This window comes from Triticum dicoccoides, chromosome 4A (assembly GCF_002162155.2).
Source record: "Triticum dicoccoides isolate Atlit2015 ecotype Zavitan chromosome 4A, WEW_v2.0, whole genome shotgun sequence".
Classification (NCBI taxonomy): domain Eukaryota; kingdom Viridiplantae; phylum Streptophyta; class Magnoliopsida; order Poales; family Poaceae; genus Triticum; species Triticum dicoccoides.
Window position 1 is genome coordinate 189,523,223 of NC_041386.1, and position 20,179 is coordinate 189,543,401.

Sequence of the window (20,179 nt, forward strand, 5' to 3'; positions counted from 1 at the left end):
AAATACAGACTTCTCCAAAAGTCTGTATAAAACCATAAGCTTTGATCACACTATCAAAACGTTTATTCCAACTCCGAGAGGCTTGCACCAGTCCATAAATGGATCGCTGGAGCTTGCACACTTTGTTAGCGCCCTTTGGATCGACAAAACCTTCCGGTTGCATCATATACAACTCTTCTTCCAGAAATCCATTCAGGAATGCAGTTTTGACATCCATTTGCCAAATTTCATAATCATAAAATGCAGCAATTGCTAACATGATTCGGACAGACTTAAGCATCGCTACGGGTGAGAAAGTCTCATCATAGTCAATCCCTTGAACTTGTCGAAAACCTTTTGTAACAAGTCGAGATTTATAGACAGTAACATTACTGTTAGCGTCAGTCTTCTTCTTGAAGATCCATTTATTTTCAATGGCTTGCCGGTCATTGGGTAAGTCAACCAAAGTCCATACTTTGTTCCCATACATGGATCCCATCTCGGATTTCATGGCTTCAAGACATTTTGCGGAATCTGGGCTCACCATCGCTTCTTCATAGTTTGTAGGTTCATCATGGTCTAACAACATAACCTCCAGAACAGGATTACCATACAACTCTGGTGAAGATCTCACTCTGGTTGACCTACGAGGTTCAATAACAACTTGATCTAAAGTTTCATGATCACCATCATTAACTTCCTCACTAATTGGTGTAGGTGTCACAGGAACCGGTTTCTGTGATGAACTACTTTCCAATAAGGGAGCAGGTACAGTTACCCCATCAAGTTCTACTTTCCACTCACTCACTTCTTTCGAGAGAAACTCCTTCTCTAGAAAGATTCCAAATTTAGCAACAAAAGTCTTGCCTTCGGATCTGTGATAGAAGGTGTACCCAACAGTCTCTTTTGGGTATCCTATGAAGACACATTTCTCCAATTTGAGTTCGAGCTTATCAGGTTGAAGCTTTTTCACAAAAGCATCGCAGCCCCAAACTTTAAGAAACGACAACTTTGGTTTCTTGCCAAACAATAGTTCATAAGGCGTCATCTCAATGGATTTTGATGGTGCCCTTTTTGATGTGAATGCAGCTGTCTCTAGAGCATAACCCCAAAATGATAGCGGTAAATCAGTAAGAGACATCATAGATCACACCATATCTAGTAAAGTACTCTTACAACGTTCGGACACACCATTATGCTGTGGTGTTTCGGGTGGCGTGAGTTGCGAAACTATTCCGCATTGTTTCAAATGAAGAGCAAACTCGTAACTCAAATATTCTCCTCCATGATCAGATCGTAGAAACTTTGTTTTCTTGTTACGATGATTTTCAACTTCACTCTGAAGTTCTTTGAACTTTTCAAATGTTTCAGACTTATGTTTCATTAAGTAGATATACCCATATCTGCTTAAATCATCCGTGAAGGTGAGAAAATAATGATACCTGCCACGAGCCTCAATATTCATCGGACCACACACATCTGTATGTATGATTTCCAACAAATCTGTTGCTTGCTCCATAGTTTCGGAGAACGGCGTTTTAGTCATTTTGCCCATGAGGCTTGGTTCGCAAGTACCAAGTGTTTCATAATCAAGTGGTTCCAAAAGTCCATTAGTATGGAGTTTCTTCATGCGCTTTATATCGATATGACCTAAATGGCAGTGCCACAAATAAGTTGCACTATCATTATCAACTCTGCATCTTTTGGCTTCAATATCATGAATATGTGTATCACTACTATCGAGATTCAATAAGAATAGACCACTCTTCAAGGGTGCATGACCATAAAAGATATTACTCATATAAATAGAACAACCATTATTCTCTGATTTAAATGAATAACCGTCTCGCATCAAACAAGATCCAGATATAATGTTCATGTTCAACGCTGGCACCAAATAACAATTATTCAGGTCTAAAACTAATCCCGAAGGTAGATGTAGAGGTAGCGTGCCGACTGCGATCACATCGACTTTGGAACCATTTCCCACGTGCATCGTCACCTCATCCTTAGCCAATCTTCGCTTAATCCGTAGCCCCTGTTTCGAGTTGCAAATGTTAGCAACAGAACCAGTATCAAATACCCAGGTGCTACTGCGAGCATTTGTAAGGTACACATCAATAACATGTATATCACATATACCTTTGTTCACCTTGCCATCCTTCTTATCTGCCAAATACTTGGGGCAGTTCCGCTTCCAGTGAGTAGTCTGCTTGCAGTAGAAGCACTCAGTCTCAGGCTTAGGTCCAGACTTGGGTTTCTTCTCTTGAGTAGCGACTTGTTTGCTGTTCTTCTTGAAGTTCCCCTTCTTCTTCCCTCTGCCCTTTTTCTTGAAACTGGTGGTCTTATTGACCGTCAACACTTGATGCTCCTTCTTGATTTCTACCTCCGCAGCCTTTAGCATCGTGAAGAGCTCGAGAATTGTCTTATTCACCCCTTGCATATTATAGTTCATCATGAAGCTTTTTTAGCTTGGTGGCAGTGATTAAAGAACTCTGTCAATGACACTATCAATAGGAAGATTAACTCCTAGTTGAGTCAAGTGATTATGATACCCAGACATTTTGAGTATATGTTCACTGACAGAACTATTCTTCTCCATCTTACAGCTATATAACTTATTGGAGACTTCATATCTCCCAATCCGGGCATTTTCTTGAAATATTAACTTCAATTCCTGGAACATCTCATAGGCTCCATGACGTTCAAAACGTCGTTGAAGTCCCGGTTCTAAGCCGTAAAGCATGGCACACTAAACTATCGAGTAGTCATCAGCTTTACTCTGCCAAATGTTCTTAACGTTGTCAGCAGCATCTGCAACAGGCTGGCACCCAGCGGTGCTTCCAGGACGTAATTCTTCTATGCAGCAATGAGGATAATCCTCAAGTTACGAACCCAGTTCGTGTAATTGATGCCATCATCTTTCAACTTTGCTTTCTCAAGGAACGCATTAAAATTCAATGGAACAACAACACGAGCCATCTATCTACAATCAACATAGACAAGCAAGAAACTATCAGGTACTAAGTCCATGATAAATTTAAGTTCAATTAATCATATTACTTAAGAACTCCCACTTAGATAGACATCCCTCTAATCCTCTAAGTGATCACGTGATCCAAATCAACTAAACCATGTCCGATCATCACGTTAGATGGAATAGTTTCAATTGTGAACATCACTATGTTGATCATATCTACTATATGATTCACGCTCGACCTTTCGGTCTCAGTGTTCCGAGGCCTTATCTGTTATATGCTAGGCTCGTCAAGTTTAACCTGAGTATTCCACGTGTGCAACTGTTTTGCACCCGTTGTATTTGAACGTAGAGCCTATCACACCCAATCATCACGTGGTGTCTCAGCACGAAGACCTTTCGCAACGGTGCATACTCAGGGAGAACACTTATATCTTGATAATTTAGTGAGAGATCATCTTATAATGCTACCATCAATCAAACCAAGATAAGATGCATAAAAGATAAACATCACATGCAATCAATATAAGTGATATGATATGGCCATCATCATCTTGTGCTTGTGATCTCCATCTCCGAAGCACCGTCATGATCACCATCGTCACCGGCGCGACACCTTGATCTCCATCGTAGCATCGTTGTTGTCTCACCAACTTATGCTTCTATGACTATCGCTACCGCTTAGTGATAAAGTAAAGCATTACAGGGCGATTGTATTGCATACAATAAAGCAACAACCATATGGCTCCTGCCAGTTGCCGATAACTCAGTTACAAAACATGATCATCTCATACAATAAAATATAGCATCATGCCTTGACCATATCACATCACAACATGCCCTGCAAAAACAAGTTAGATGTCCTCTACTTTGTTGTTGCAAAGTTTTACGTGGCTGCTACGGGCTGAGCAAGAACCGTTCTTACCTACGCATCAAAACCACAACGATAGTTCGTCAAGTTAGTGCTGTTTTAACCTTCTCAAGGACCGGGCATAGCCACACTTGGTTCAACTAAAGTTGGAGAAACTGACACCCGCCATCCACCTGTGTGCGAAGCACGTCGGTAGAACCAGTCTCGCTTATGTTACTTGCCTGAGATTCGATCGTCGGTATCTCAATACCTAGTTCAATCTCGTTACCGGCAAGTCTCTTTACTCGTTCCGTAACACATCATCCCGCAACCAACTCATTAGTTGCAATGCTTGCAAGGCTTAAGTGATGTGTATTACCGAGTGGGCCTAGAGATACCTCTCCGACAATTGAACTGACAAATCCTAATGTCGAAATACGCCAACCCAACAAGTACCTTTGGAGACACCTGTAGAGAACCTTTATAATCACCTAGTTACGTTGTGACGTTTGGTAGCACACAAAGTGTTCCTCCGGTAAACGGGAGTTGCATAATCTCATAGTCATAGGAACATGTATAAGTCATGAAAAAAGCAATAGCAACAAACTAAATGATCAAGTGCTAAGCTAACGAAATGGGTCAAGTCAATCACGTCATTCTCCTAATGATGTGACCCCATTAATCAAATGACAACTCTTTGTCTATGGTCAGGAAACATAACCATCTTTGATCAACGAGCTAGTCAAGTAGAGGCATACTAGTGACATTTTGTTTGTCTATGTATTCACACATGTATCATGTTTCCGGTTAATACAATTCTAGCATGAATAATAAACATTTATCATGATATAAGGAAATAAATAATAATTTTATTATTGCCTCTAGGGCATATTTCCTTCATGTTCACCATTGAAAACTACTCCATCTCACGTGATGATCGGACATGGTTTAGTTGATTTGGATCACGTGATCACTTAGATGATTAGAGGGATGTCTATCTAAGTGGGAGTTCTTAAGTAATATGATTAACTGAACTTAAATTTATCATGAACTTAGTACCTGATAGTATTTTGCTTGTCTATGTTGATTGTAGATAGATGGCCCGTGTTGTTGTTCCGTTGAATTTTAATGCGTTCCTTGAGAAAGCAAAGTTGAAAGATGATGGTAGCAATTATACGGACTGGGTCCGTAACTTGAGGATTATGCTCATTGCTGCACAAAAGAATTACGTCCTGGAAGCACCGCTGGGTGCCAGGCCTGCTGCAGATGCTGCTGATGATGTTAAGAACGTCTGGCAGAGTAAAGCTGATGACTACTCGATAGTTCAGTGTGCCATGCTTTACGGCTTAGAACCGGGACTTCAACGACGTTTTGGACGTCATGGAGTATATGAGATGTTCAAGGAGTTGAAGTTAATATTTCAAGCAAATGCCCGGATTGAGAGATATGAAGTCTCCAATAAGTTCTATAGCTGCAAGATGGAGGAGAATAGTTCTGTCAGTGAACATATACTCAAAATGTCTGGGTATCATAATCACTTGACTCAACTCGGAGTTAATCTTCCGGTTAATAGTGTCATTGATAGAGTTCTCCAATCACTGCCACCAAGCTACAAAAGCTTCGTAATGAACTATAATATGCAAGGGATGAATAAGACAATTCCCAAGCTCTTCGCAATGCTAAAGGCTGCGGAGGTAGAAATCAAAAAGGAGCATCAAGTGTTGATGGTCAACAAGACCACCAGTTTCAAGAAAAAGGGTAAAGGGGAGAAGAAGGGGAACTTCAAGAAGAACGACAAACAAGTTGCTGCTCAAGAGGAGAAACCCAAGTCTGGACCTAAGCCTGAGACTGAGTGCTTCTACTGCAAACAGACTAGTCACTGGAAGCGGAACTGCCCCAAGTATTTGGCGGATAAGAAGGATGGCAAGGTGAACAAAGGTATATGTGATATACATGTTATTGATGTGTACCTTACTAATGCTCGCAGTAGCACCTGGGTATTTGATACTGGTTCTGTTGCTGATATTTGCAACTCGAAATAGGGGCTACGGATTAAGCAAAGATTGGCTAAGGACGAGGTGACGATGCGCGTAGGAAATGGTTCCAAAGTCGATGTGATCGCGGTCGGCACGCTACCTCTACATCTACCTTCGGTATTAGTTTTAGACCTAAATAATTGTTATTTGGTGCCAGCGTTGAGCATGAACATTATATCTGGATCTTGTTTAATGCGAGACTGTTATTCATTTAAATCAGAGAATAATGGTTGTTCTATTTATATGAGTAATATCTTTTATGGTCATGCACCCTTGAATAGTTGTCTATTTTTGATGAATCTCGATAGTAGTGATACACATATTCATAATGTTGAAGCCAAAAGATGCAGAGTTGATAATGATAGTGCAACTTATTTGTGGCACTGCCGTTTGGGTCATATTGGTGTAAAGCACATGAAGAAACTCCATACTGATGGACTTCTGGAATCACTTGATTATGAATCACTTGGTAGTTGCGAACCATGCCTCATGGGCGATATGACTAAAACGCCGTTCCCCGGAACTATGGAGCGAGCAACTGATTTGTTAGAGATCATACATACTAATGTATGTGGTCCAATGAATGTTGAGGCTCGTGGCAGGTATCGTTATTTTCTCACCTTCACAGATGATTTAAGCAGATATGGGTATATCTACTTAATGAAACATAAGTCTGAAACATTTGAAAAGTTCAAAGAAATTTCAGAGTGATGTGGAAAATCATCGTAACAAGAAAATAAAGTTTCTACGATCTGATCGTGGAGGAGAATATTTGAGTTATGAGTTTGGCCTACATTTGAAACAATGCGGAATAGTTTCGCAACTCACGTCACCCGGAACACCACAGCGTAATGGTGTGTTCGAACGTCATAATCATACTTTACTAGATAAGGTGCAATCTATGATGTCTCTTACTGATTTACCACTATCGTTTTGGGGTTATGCTTTAGAGATGGCTACATTCACATTAAATAGGGCACCATCGAAATCCGTTGAGACGACGCCTTATGAACTGTGGTTTGGCAAGAAACCAAAGTTGTCATTTCTTAAAGTTTGGGGCTACGATGCTTATGTGAAAAAACATCAACCTGATAAGCTCGAACCCAAATCGGAGAAATGTGTCTTCATAGGATACCCAAAGGAAACTGTTGGGTACACCTTCTATCACAGATCTGAAGGCAAGACTTTTGTTGCTAAATTTGGATCCTTTCTAGAGAAGGAGTTTCTCTCGAAAGAAGTGAGTAGGAGGAAAGTAGAACTTGATGAGGCAACTGTACCTGCTCCCTTGTTGGAAAGTAGTTCATCACAGAAACCGGTTCCTGTGACACCTACACCAATTAGTGAGGAAGCTAATGATATTGATCATGAAACTTCAGATCAAGTTACTACTGAACCTCATAGGTCAACCAGAGTAAGATCCGCACCAGAGTGGTACGGTAATCCTGTTCTGGAGGTTATGTTACTAGACCATGACGAACCTACAAACTATGAAGAAGCGATGCTGAGCCCAGATTCCGCGAAATGGCTTGAGGCCATGAAATCTGAGATGGGATCCATGTATGAGAACGAAGTGTGGACTTTGGTTGACTTGCCCGATGATCGGCAAGCCATTGAGAATAAATGGATCTTCAAGAAGAAGACTGACGGTGACAGTAATGTTACTGTCCACAAAGCTCGACTTGTTGCGAAAGGTTTTCGACAAGTTCAAGGAGTTGACTATGATGAGACCTTCTCACCCGTAGTGATGCTTAAGTCCGTCCGAATCATGTTAGCTATTGCCGCATTTTATGATGATGAAATTTGGCAAATGGATGTAAAGACTGCATTCCTGAATGGATTTCTGGAAGAAGAGTTGTATATGATGCAACCTGAAGGTTTTCTCGATCCAAAGGGTACTAACAAAGTGTGCAAGCCCCAGCAATCCATTTATGGACTGGTGCAAGCCTCTCAGAGTTGGAATAAATGTTTTGATAGTGTGATCAAAGCATATGGTTTTATACAGACTTTTGGAGAAGCCTGTATTTACAAGAAAGTGAGTGGGAGCTCTGTAGCATTTCTAATATTATATGTGGATGACATATTGTTGATTGGAAATGATATAGAATTTCTGGATAGCATAAAAGGATACTTGAATAAGATTTTTTCAATGAAAGACCTCGGTGAAGCTGCTTACATATTAGGCATCAAGATATATAGAGATAGATCAAGACACTTAATTGGACTTTCACAAAGCACATACCTTGACAAAATTTTGAAGAAATTCAAAATGGATCAGGCAAAGAAATGGTTCTTGCCTGTGTTACAAGGTGTGAAGTTGAGTAAGACTCAATGCACGACCACTGCAGAAGATAGAGAGAAAATGAAAGATGTTCCCTATGCATCAGCCATAGGCTCTATCATGTATGCAATGCTGTGTACCATACCTGACGAGTGCCTTGCTATTAGTTTAGCAGGGAGGTACGAAAGTAATCCAGGAGTGGATCACTGGACAGCGGTCAAGAATATCCTGAAATACCTGAAAAGGACTAAGGATATGTTTCTCGTTTATGGAGGTGACAAAGAGCTCATCGTAAATGGTTACGTTGATGCAAGCTTTGACACTGATCCGGACGATTCTAAATCGGAAACCAGATATGTATTTATATTGAATGGTGGAGCTGTCAGTTGGAGCAGTTCTAAACAGAGCGTCGTGGCGGGATCTACATGTGAAGCGGAGTACATTGCTGCTTCGGAAGCAACGAATGTAGGAGTCTGGATGAAGGAGTTCATATCCGATCTAGGTGTCATACCTAGTGCATCGGGTCCAATGAAAATCTTTTGTGACAATATTGGTGCAATTGCTTTGGCAAAGGAATCCAGATTTCACAAGAGAACCAAGCACATCAAGAGACGCTTCAACTCCATCCGGGATCAAGTCCAGGTGGGAGATATAGAAATTTGCAAAATACATATGGATCTGAATGTTGCAGACCCATTGACTAAGCCTCTTCCACGAGCAAAACATGATCAGCACCAAGGCTCCATGGGTGTTAGAATCATTACTGTGTAATCTAGATTATTGACTCTAGTGCAAGTGGGAGACTGAAGGAAATATGCCCTAGAGGCAATAATAAAGTTATTATTTATTTCCTTATTTCATGATAAATGTTTATTATTCATGCTAGAATTGTATTAACCGGAAACATGATACATGTGTGAATACATAGACAAACATAGAGTCACTAGTATGCCTCACCTTGACTAGCTCGTTGATCAAAGATGGTTATGTTTCCTAACCATAGACATGAGTTGTCATTTGATTAACGGGATCACATCATTAGGAGAATGATGTGATTGACTTGACCCATTCCGTTAGCTTATCACTTGATCGTTTAGTTTGTTGCTATTGCTTTCTTCATGACTTATACATGTTCCCATGACTATGAGATTATACAACTCCCGTTTAGCGGAGGAACACTTTGTGTGCTACCAAACGTCACAACGTAACTGGGTGATTATAAAGGTGCTCTACAGGTGTCTCCGAAGGTACTTGTTGAGTTGGCGTATTTCGAGATTAGGATTTTTCACTCCGATTGTTGGAGAGGTATCTCTGGGCCCACTCGGTAATACACATTACTATAAGCCTTGCAAGCATTGTAACTAATGAGTTAGTTGCGAGATGATGTATTACGGAACGAGTAAAGAGACTTGCTGGTAACGAGATTGAACTATGTATTGGGATACCGACGATCGAATATCGGGCAAGTAACATACCGATGACAAAGGGAACAACGTATGTTGTTATGCGGTTCGACCGATAAAGATCTTCGTAGAATATGTAGGAGCCAATATGGGCATCCAGGTTCTGCTATTGGTTATTGACCAGAGAAGTGTCTCCGTCATGTATACATAGTTCTCGAACCTGTAGGGTCCGCACGCTTAACATCGTTGACGATATAGTATTTATGAGTTATGTATGTTGGTAACCGAATGTTGATTCGGAGTTTCGGATAAGATCACGGACATGACGAGGAACTCCGGAATGGTCCGGAGATAAAGTTTGATATATGGTATAATAGTGTTTGGTCTCCGGAAGGGTTCCAGAATTCACCGGAAGGGGTTCCTGATGTTTCCCGAAATGTTTGGGTACGAGAACACTTTATTTGGGCTAAAGGGGAAAGCCCACAAGGTTTTTGGAAAGCGCAAAAGTAAGTTTTGCGGAGTCCAGGGGCCAGACGCCAGGGTCCCTAGCATCTGGGTCCAGACGCCGGGAACCCTGGCGTCTAGCCCTGGAGTCCGAGAAGGACTCTTGCCTTTCGGGTGAAACCGACTTTGTGGAGGCTTTTACTCCAAGTTTTGACCCCAAGGCTCAACACATAAATAGAGGGGCAGGGCTAGCACCCAAGACAGATCAAGAAACACCAAGCCATGTGCCGGCAACCCCGTCCCCTCTAGCTTATCCTCCGGCATAGTTTTCGTGGTGCTTAGGAGAAGCTCTACGGAGATTGTTCTTCACCAACACCGTGACCATGCCGTCGTGCTGCTGGAACTCATCTACTACTTCGCCCCTCTTGCTGGATCGAGAAGGCGAGGACGTCATTGAGTTGAACGTGTGCTGAACGCGGAGGTGCCGTACGTTCGGTACGGATCGTGAAGGTGTACGACTACATCAACCGTGTTGATAAACGCTTCTGCTTACGGTCTACGAGGGTACATAGACAACACTCTCCCCTCTCGTTGCTATGCATCACCATGATCCTTGCGTGTGTGTAGGATTTTTTTTTGAAATTACTACGTCCCCCAACACAATATAATTCCACTGTTGACCATAGAAGTCCACAACCAGGGTAGGGGGTAATGTCCCAAATATGAGACATAATCAGGGCTGCTTGGCCTGACTTGTAAAAACCATATGGTAAGAAAAAGAGGTGATCCAAATCCAAAATAAATAAAGTAAATAAAAAACCCAAAGAAACACAAGGCTTTCATAGGCCACCGAGCCAAAATATCTTCTTCAATGAAACTAGCATGATAGCCGCTGGAGTATCCTCACTTTCTGTGAGCCGGCTCTCACGTGACCCAATTGACATTTTAACCTGGATAAGTTCAGATTATTTAAAAGATTGACTTATCGAGAGTATTGCAGGGTCGGAGTAGTGATACGTCTCTGTCGTATCCACTTTTCCAAACACTTTTGCCCTTGTTTTGGACTGTAACTTGCATGATTTGAATGGAACTAACCCGGACTGAGGCTGTTTTTAGCAGAATTGCCATGGTGTTATTTTTGTGCAGAAATAGAAGTCCTCAGAATGACCTGAAAATCAACGGAGATTAGTTTTGGAATATATAAAAAATACTGGCAAAAAGATCCATGTCAGGGGGCCCACACCCTGTCCATGAGGGTGGGGGGCGCGCCTACCCCCTGGGCACGCCCCCTGCCTCGTGGGCCCCCTGATGCTCCACCGACGTCCATCTTGACTCCATATATTCACTTTCGGGAAAAAAATAAGAGAGAAGGATTCATCACGTTTTATGATACGGAGCCGCCGCCAAGCCCTAAACTCTCTTGGGAGGGCTGATCTGGAGTCCGTTCAGGGCTCCGGAGAGGGGAATCCGTCGCCATCGTCATCATCAACCTCCTTCTATCACCAATTTCAGGATGCTCACCGCCGTGCGTGAGTAATTCCATCGTAGGCTTGCTGGACGGTGATGGGTTGGATGAGATTTATCATGTAATCGAGTTAGTTTTGTTAGGGTTTGATCCCTAGTATCCACTATGTTCTGAGAATGATGCTATGACTTTGCTATGCTTAATGCTTGTCACTAGAGCCCGAGTGGCATGATTTCAAATCCGAACCTGTTATGTTTTCATGAATATATGTGAGTTCTTGATCCTATCTTGCAAGTCTATAGTCACCTATTATGTGTTATGATCCGTTAACCCCGAAGTGACAAAAATCGGGATACTTACCGATGATGACCATTGTTTGAGGAGTTCATGTATTCACTATGTCCACTAGTCTATTAAAAGGAGGCCTTAATATCCCTTAGTTTCCAATAGGACCCCGCTGCCACGGGAGGGTAGGACAAAAGATGTCATGCAAGTTCTTTTCCATAAGCACATATGACTATATTCGGAATACATGCCTACATTACATTGATGAACTCGAGCTAGTTCTGTGTCACCCTATGTTATAATTGTTGCATGATTGATCGCATCCGACATAATTATCCATCACTGATCCATTGCCTATGAGCTTTTCATATATTTCTCTTCGCTTATTTACTTTTTCGTTGCTACTGTTACAATCACTATAAAACCAAGAATATTACTTTTGCTACCGTTACCACTACTATCATATCACTTTGCTACAAATATTAAGTTTCTAGGTGTGGTTGAATTGACAACTCAGCTGCTAATACTTGAGAATATTCTTTGGCTTCCCTTGTGTCGAATCAATAAATTTGGGTTGAATACTCTACCCTCGAAAACTGTTGCGATCCCCTATACTTATGGGTTATCAAGACTATTTTCTGGCGCCGTTGCCGGGGAGCATAGCTCTATTCTTTGAGTCACTTGGGATTTATATCTGTTTATCACTATGAAGAACTTGAAAGATCAAAGAACCAAGATTTTTCCCTCAACTACGAGGGGAGGTAAGGAACTGCCATCTAGCTCTGCACTTGATTCACCTTCTGCTTCGAGTAAACTTGCGACACCTACACATGGTATTGATTCTGATAGGTCGCATGTTATTGATGATGCCACTTCTGCTTTGCATGATACTTATGATGAAACTACTTCTATGCTTTACAATACTGTGCCACTAGGTGAATTTCTTGATGAACAACTTGCTAGGGCTAGAGAGAATGAAATTACTGGATCTGATAATATTGATGAAAGTGATGATGAATATTCTCCCCCTAGATATGAATTGCCTGTTGTTCCTGAGGGTTATGTTATGAATGAAGAAACTTCTAGAGACTTTCTTGCTTGCAATGATAGATCAGATCTTAAGAAATTATTAGCTAAGCTTAAAGAAAGTCTTTGAATGCTAGAATGAAATATGACCCTGCTGCCGTGGATCTAAGACTGACAGTAGAATGGGGGGTAGGTATGAGGAGGCAAGATCCTAGCTATGGAGCAGTTGTACACACGAGTTTTATGAGTTTAGTCCCTTCTCGGAGGAAGTAACAAGCCCTACGTCTCGATGCCCTGAGGCGGTCGACTGGATTATATATGTGTGAGTTTACAAAAGATGCGAACCCCTGTGCCTGTGGAGGGGGGTGGCTTATATAGAGTGCGCCAGGACCCCAGCCAGCCCACGTTACAGAGGGTTTTAAGGTATATTGAAGAGGAGATGATACTAGTAACACCTGTACTAAAGTGCTATAAATGACAATTAAGCCTATAAGTAAATGCTCGACCGTTGTTTGTGCAGAGTGGCTTTAGCTCTTCTGCCCGTCGAGTGACTTCTGTGACGGTCGAGTGACATTGATCCGAGCGGAACGTCTCTGGTCAAGTGGATGATGGTACCCTTTGAATGATCCTGGCTTTAGGGTGATGTCCTAGGGGAGGGTGTCTATGTCAGGCCTATGACCCTACCCTAGGTACATAGCTTCATCATTAGCCCCTGAATGGTTCAGGGTTCGAGTGGAGAAGGAGTTGACAACCTCTCCAATTCAGCTTTTGCGCTTTGGGAATGTCTTGTCTAGAGGTCGAATGAACATTCATGATGACTTCAACTGCTTGTTCAGTCGCCTTGATCCATTCTTGGTTTTGTCGAGTGAACTTTCATTGCTAAGTTTCGAGTGTTGATATGGAAAAAATCTTCCGTCTAACGGGTTGTTCTGCCGTCTGCGGATTTCACGGGATTCGAATTTTGGGAAGCGCGCCGGGCGGAGGAGGCCGCAGTAATCGCGACAGATTAGGCAGGCCGCCTCGATCTCTGCGCCACCTTTTTCGCCACGTATCGCGTGCACGTCTGTTGCGGGATTTGATCAGATCGCCTGGGCCCACGAGTCACCCACTCGGAAAATGGCCTCATATAAGGCGTTGGACGGGGGGTTTTGCACATCGCGTTCTCATTCTTCCTCTTCTTCCTCCGTTTTCTCCACCGGCCTTGCCTCTGCTGTCGTCGTCGATCCGATGCCATGGGGAAGGAGAAGACGGTGGCGCTGGAGCGTGCGAAGAAGGCAACAGCGAAGGCGAAAGGGAAGAAGACTAGCCAGGGCGGGTCTTCGTCGAGGTACGGCCTGCCACCTGGCTCGATCCAGGGCGACTGGATCCGCTCGACAATCCGTCAAGATGATATCGATGACCTGGCCGATGGGGGACTGATCCCCTACGGATCGGCGCGGCTCCCGGGGAACAAGACCGAGCCGTAGCTGCAGGAGGGTGAGTGTGTTCTCCTTGCCACTCACGTCGACCGCGGGTTTTCTTTGCCTCCCCATCCTTACTTTTGAGGTTTCTTGAACTTCTTCGGGGCTCAACTCCACCACTTTTCCCAAACACCATTGTGTACCTTGCCGCTTTCATGTCCATGTGCGAGAACTTCCTAGGTTGTCGACCACACTGGGGTCTCTTCAAGGACATATTCACGTGTTGTTCTCAGACGGTCAAGAAGGCCAACCCGAGAGATGAGAGGACGCAGGTGATCCAGATGTGTGGAGGTCTTGGAATCCGGATGAGGAACAAAAGCACTTTCCTAGCCATGATCCTTCTTGAGTCGATACGGGGTTGGCAGTCGACCTGGTTCTACTGCAAGGACCAGCCGACTCCGGGTCTGTCGACTGGACTTCCCCCCTTTTCCATGGCCCAAGTGGCGAAGCCCTCCACCTTGAGAGTGATCCCAGAGGAGAGGGCGCAGGTGAAGGCGCTGGTCGAGCGGGTGGTCCAACTTGTCCGCGATGGAGTGAATGGTATGGATCTGTTGGAGGCCTTCCTCAGTCGACGTATCCAACCACTCCAAGCTCGTGACCATCAGATGTGGATGTAAATCGAGGATTCCACTCGGATCCACCCGGAGGACGTCAGTGAGGACATGGTAGAGCAGTGGCTGAGAGGCATTACTGGCAACAAGGATAACCCCAGGGGGTCCAGGAGGGCGGTTCCATTCGACCATTTGCGCAAGCCGGAACAGGTATGATTCTGCATTGTTGAGTGTTTTCTTGACTAACCATGTGAAATCTTGCTGATGGCTGACTATCTTCCTTTTGTTCGTTGTTTTTCAGGCCCTTGTTGATATGTATTCCATGCCCAACGGAGAGCAGGAGCAGGATCTTGAGGGAGAAGCGAGCGGAGGCGAGAGTGGTGAGTGGCACTTAGATGAAGAGGAGGACGAGAGCGACAACCCGAGTGATGAAGAAGAAGTCGACTCGCCTCCTCGCAGAGAAAGGAGGTCCAAGCACACTCATGACCCGGCAAGCTCCCCCGACCTGGTGGCCGCCCCAACTAGGCAGTCTTCAAAGCGTCCTCGGACGTCTTCTCCAGTGCCGACTGAGAAGGCACCGAAGCAGCCCAAGACTGCGCCGCCTCCAGCATCGAAACCACCGAAGGCCGCACCCTCCAAACTGCCGAAGGCTTTGCCCAAAATCAAAGTGACCATTCCCACCATCTCTGGGTAACCATCTGACCCGATCCTTTGGTTGACTCGAGTAACAGAACATAACCGACTGAATGTTGACATTTGTAGTGCTGCCACCTCTGGAACTTCCTCCCGCCAATACCGAGACAAGGAAATGGAAGATTCGGTTACCTCCAACCCAGGTACAATTCTCGTGATCTTATTCTTGATTATTTGGTCGATTAAATTCTGGTAATTCACTTGGGGTCGACTGATTTATTTGCAGCCCCACTCAATGTTATCGAGCTTCCGTATGATGATGAAGATGTGACCCCGAGGCCCAGAAGGAGCAAGAAAGCAGTAACTGGCAAGATATCTCAGCCGGAACTAGCAATAGAACCAACAGTCCAATAGCCTGAAGATGCAGGTGGAGCCTCCGTAACTTTTGTTGTCCCAGTGTCGAGTGAGCGCCCCGCACCGTCGACTGTACCAGTGTTTCCTTCAGCCGTCCAACCTCATGCCTCGAAGCTCCAAGCTGCCGCATCTACGCCGTCTGTCCCCTTCTTCACCACCTATCATGTTCCGGAAAGCCAGTCGGACGCTGCTGCGGAGGCTATCCGTCAGGCTGGCGTAATGATGGAGCGGATGAAGATGGTGCACGACAACAGCCAGGATGCTTACGACGCCAGCGCGACTCTTCATGCCAATGTCCAGGTAAGTTGACTTTCGACTGATCTTGTTCTATTAGGATATGCTACCTAAAATATTTTCCTTCATACAATCTCTTATTGTCTACTTCGAATCTGTACACCCACTGGGTGTTTTGTTGTCTTTAGTATTTGCACTCTTCCACTCGGTCTAGTCAAGTGGGATCTGAACCGGTGGGGGCACGCTAAGTGCACCCTGATACGTCTCCAACGTATCTATAATTTATGAAGTATTCATGGTACTATATTATCAACCTTGGATGTTTTTATACATTTATATGCTATTTTATATGGTTTTTGGGACTAACCTATTAACCTAGAGCCCAGTGCCACTTTCTGGTTTTTCCTTCTTTTTGAGTTTTACAGAAAAGGAATATCAAACGGAGTCCAATTGACGTGCCAATTTTTGACGATTTTTATGGACCAAAAGAAGACCCCAGAGTAAAAGAGTTGGGCCAGAAGAGTCCCAGGCTGTCCACGAGGGTGGGGGGCGCGCCCACCCCCCTGGGCATGGGCCCCTGCCTCGTGGATGCCTCGGGCACCTCCTTGATGTGAGACCGACGCCAAAAATTCCTATAAATATAGAAACCTCGGAAAATTAACCTAGATCGGGAGTTCCGCCGCCAGAAGCCTCCGTAGCCACTGAAAACCAATCTAGGCCCTCTCTGGCACCCTGCCGGAGGGGGCCATCATCACCGGAGGGCATGGAGGAGGATCCCGGAGGGTCCATCATCACCATGAAGGCCAAGGACCAGAGGGGGAACCTCTCCCCATCTAGGGGGGAGGCCATGGAGGAGGAAGCACAAGGGGGAGAACCTCTCCTCCTCTCTCTCGGTGGCACCAGAGTGCCATCGGGAGGGGAATCATCACCGCGGTGATCGTCTTCATCACCATCACCATCATCATCACCATCCTCATCTCTTTTACGTGGTCCACTCTCCCGCACCCCGCTGTAATCCCTACTTGAACACGGTGCTTTATGCCACATATTATGATCCAATGATGTGTTGCCATCCTATGATGTTTGGAGTAGATATCCTTTGTCTTTGGGTTGATTAATGATCTAGATTGGTATGAGTTGTATGTTTTACTTTGGTGCTGTCCTATGGTGCCCTCCGTGTCGCGCAAGCGTGAGGGATTCCCCCTGTAGGGTGTTCCAATATGTTTATGATTCGCTTATAGTGGGTTGGTGAGTGACTGAAACACAAACCCGAGTAAGGGGGTTGTTGCGTATGGGAATAAAGAGGACTTGATGCTTTAATGCTATGGTTGGGTTTTACCTTAATGATCTTTAGTAGTTGCGGATGCTTGCTAGAGTTCCAATCATAAGTGCATATGATCCAAGTAGAGAAAGTATGTTAGCTTATGCCTCTCCCTCATATGAAACTGCAATAGTGATTACCGGTCTTGTTAACGATTGCCTAGGACAATTCCGCACACCGATCCACCATTATTCCACACTCTCTATTTATAATATTTAGTAATTTATTCTAACTCTATGATAACAGCACCTACTTTTATATTTTAGCTCTTTGATATCATAGAAAGTTATCCTCTTCATACCCACAACATAGTTTTATTTCTCGTTGCTAGTTGGAAGCAAACGTTCGGTGTACGTAGAGTCATATCAGTGGCAGATAGGGCTTGAGAGAATATTGATCTTACCTTTAGCTCCTTGTGGGTTCGACACTCCATACTTATCACTTCCACCTTTGTAAATTGCTACGATGATTCCTTGCACTTGGTAATTATCAAGCTCTTTTCTGGCGCCGTTGCCGGGGAGCAACAGCGTGGGGTTGATATTCTCGTGTGTGCTTGTTTGCTTTCTTCACTAAGTAGATTTTGTTTTTCCTTTTTTGTTTCTGTTTAGTTGTTGGTGAAACATACAAAAAAATTAAAGAATGAAAATACAAAAAAAATTATTACTTGCCTCTCATGCCTAAAAAGTTTTTCAAAAAGAGAAGTGATTGGAAAGTTATGCATTGAAGAAGTGAGGGTCGACCTTGAGCACTTGTGTTCATGCTCACGGAAACAATGTAGAGTTTTTCACGGAAGTTTCTCTGTAAATAATTATCCCCTTGTATATATCCATTGTATTATAAAAATAACGTGCCAAGCTTTGGTTTTAGGATGATTAGATTTCTTGTTTACTATGTGCAGAACAAAAACAGAAACTTTGGCTGTAGCGCGCGATTTTACATTTTTACTGGAAAGTCAAATGGGTCTGAAACTTTTTGCACTTTACTTCTGTACAAATTTTTAAATTTTTAAAATTTATTTCATAATTATTGGAGTTACAGAAGTTTACGAAACTTCCAGATTACTACAAACTGTCCTGTTTTAGACAGATTCTGTTTTTCACGTGTTGTTTGCTTATTTTGATGAATCTATGGCTAGTATTGGAGGGTATAAACCATGGATGAGTTGGAATACAGTATATATTACACCAAAATGAATTTATAATGAGTTCACAACAGTACCTAAAGGTAGTGATTTGCTTTATTATACTAACGGATCTCACAAAGTTTTTGTTGAAGTTTTGTGTGGATGAAGTGTTTGAAGAACGAGGAGTTACCAATGTGAGAAGAATAAAGAGAGCCAAGAGATCAAGCTTGGGGATGCCCAAGGCACCCCAAGTAAATATTCTAAGGATACTCAAGCATCTAAGCTTGGGGATGCCCTGGATGGCATCCCATCTTTCTTCTTCAACAATTATCGGTATACCTCAGTTTTTTTTTGTTCACATGATTTGTGTCCTTTGTGTTTTTCTTTTTTTCTCTTTAAGAACCATGCTAGTATGAGATATCTCTTCATTGGTTTATAGAATTCTTCATGTGCTTCACTTATATCTTTTAAGTATGATCTTATAGAATTGCTCTTTGAGCTTCACTTAAATCTTTTGAGTATGGTTTCATAGAATGCTTCATGTGCTTCACTTATACATTTTGAGCTTGGATATTGGTTAGTCTATGTTAATTGTAGAACGCTCCATGAACTTCACTTATATATTTTGGAGTATGAATAATACTACCATCTAAAGCGGATTTGGAAGAGTGTCAACTTTAGGAACTAGTGATCCCGCTATTCCGAATGAGAAGAATTTTGCTTATGTGGAGAGTAGAAAAATTTCTATGCTTGTAGATCTTGAAAAGAATGCTTTATGAGATGGTTATATTATTGAATTCATTCATGATGCTACTGAAAATTATTATGATGGAGGAATATATGCTTGTAGGAGTTGCAATAATATCAAGTTTCCTCTCTATATGCTTAAAGCTTTGAAGTTATACTTGTTTTGCCTTCCTATGCTAGTTGATTCTTGCTCCCATAAATTATGTACTCAGAAAATCCCTAGGCATAGGAAGTGGGTTATACTTAAATATGCTAGTCATATTCTTCATGATGCTCTCTTTATGTTTTACTCCCTCCGTTCGGAATTACTTGTCGTAGAAATGGATGTATCTAGATGTATTTTAGTTCTAGATACATCCATATCCAAGACAAGTAATTCCGAACGGAGGGAGTAATTCTTATCTTTTATGTGAGGATCATTGAAATCATCATGCCTAGCTAAAAGGCATTAAAGAAAAGCGCTTGTTGGGAGACAACCCAATACTTACCCTTACTGTTTTTGTGTGTTATCATGGTTAAGATACTGTAGTAATCATGTTTTATAGATTTTGTTTCAATAAAGTGCCAAGTAAGACCTTTGGGAAGACTTGGGTGAAAGTTAATGTGATCTTGCTGTAAAAAACAGAAACTTTGCGCTCACGAGATTAGCTGCCATTTTTTACAGAAGAGTGATTCGGTGCTGATTCTTTCTGAAGAAGATTAATAGACAAATTCCTCACGTCCACCAATTTATTTCATAATTTTTTGAGTAGAAGAAGTATGGTTAGTGTTCAGATCATTACAGACTGTTCTGTCTCTGACAGATTCTGTTCTCAATGCATAGTTTGCTTGTTTTCTAGTTCCTATGACTTATATTTCTCAATATAATTTTTAGAAATGATATGGTACAGTAGGCATTGTGTGAGAACAATTATGAACCTTGTCTTTGACAGTACCAAAGTGAATGGTTCACT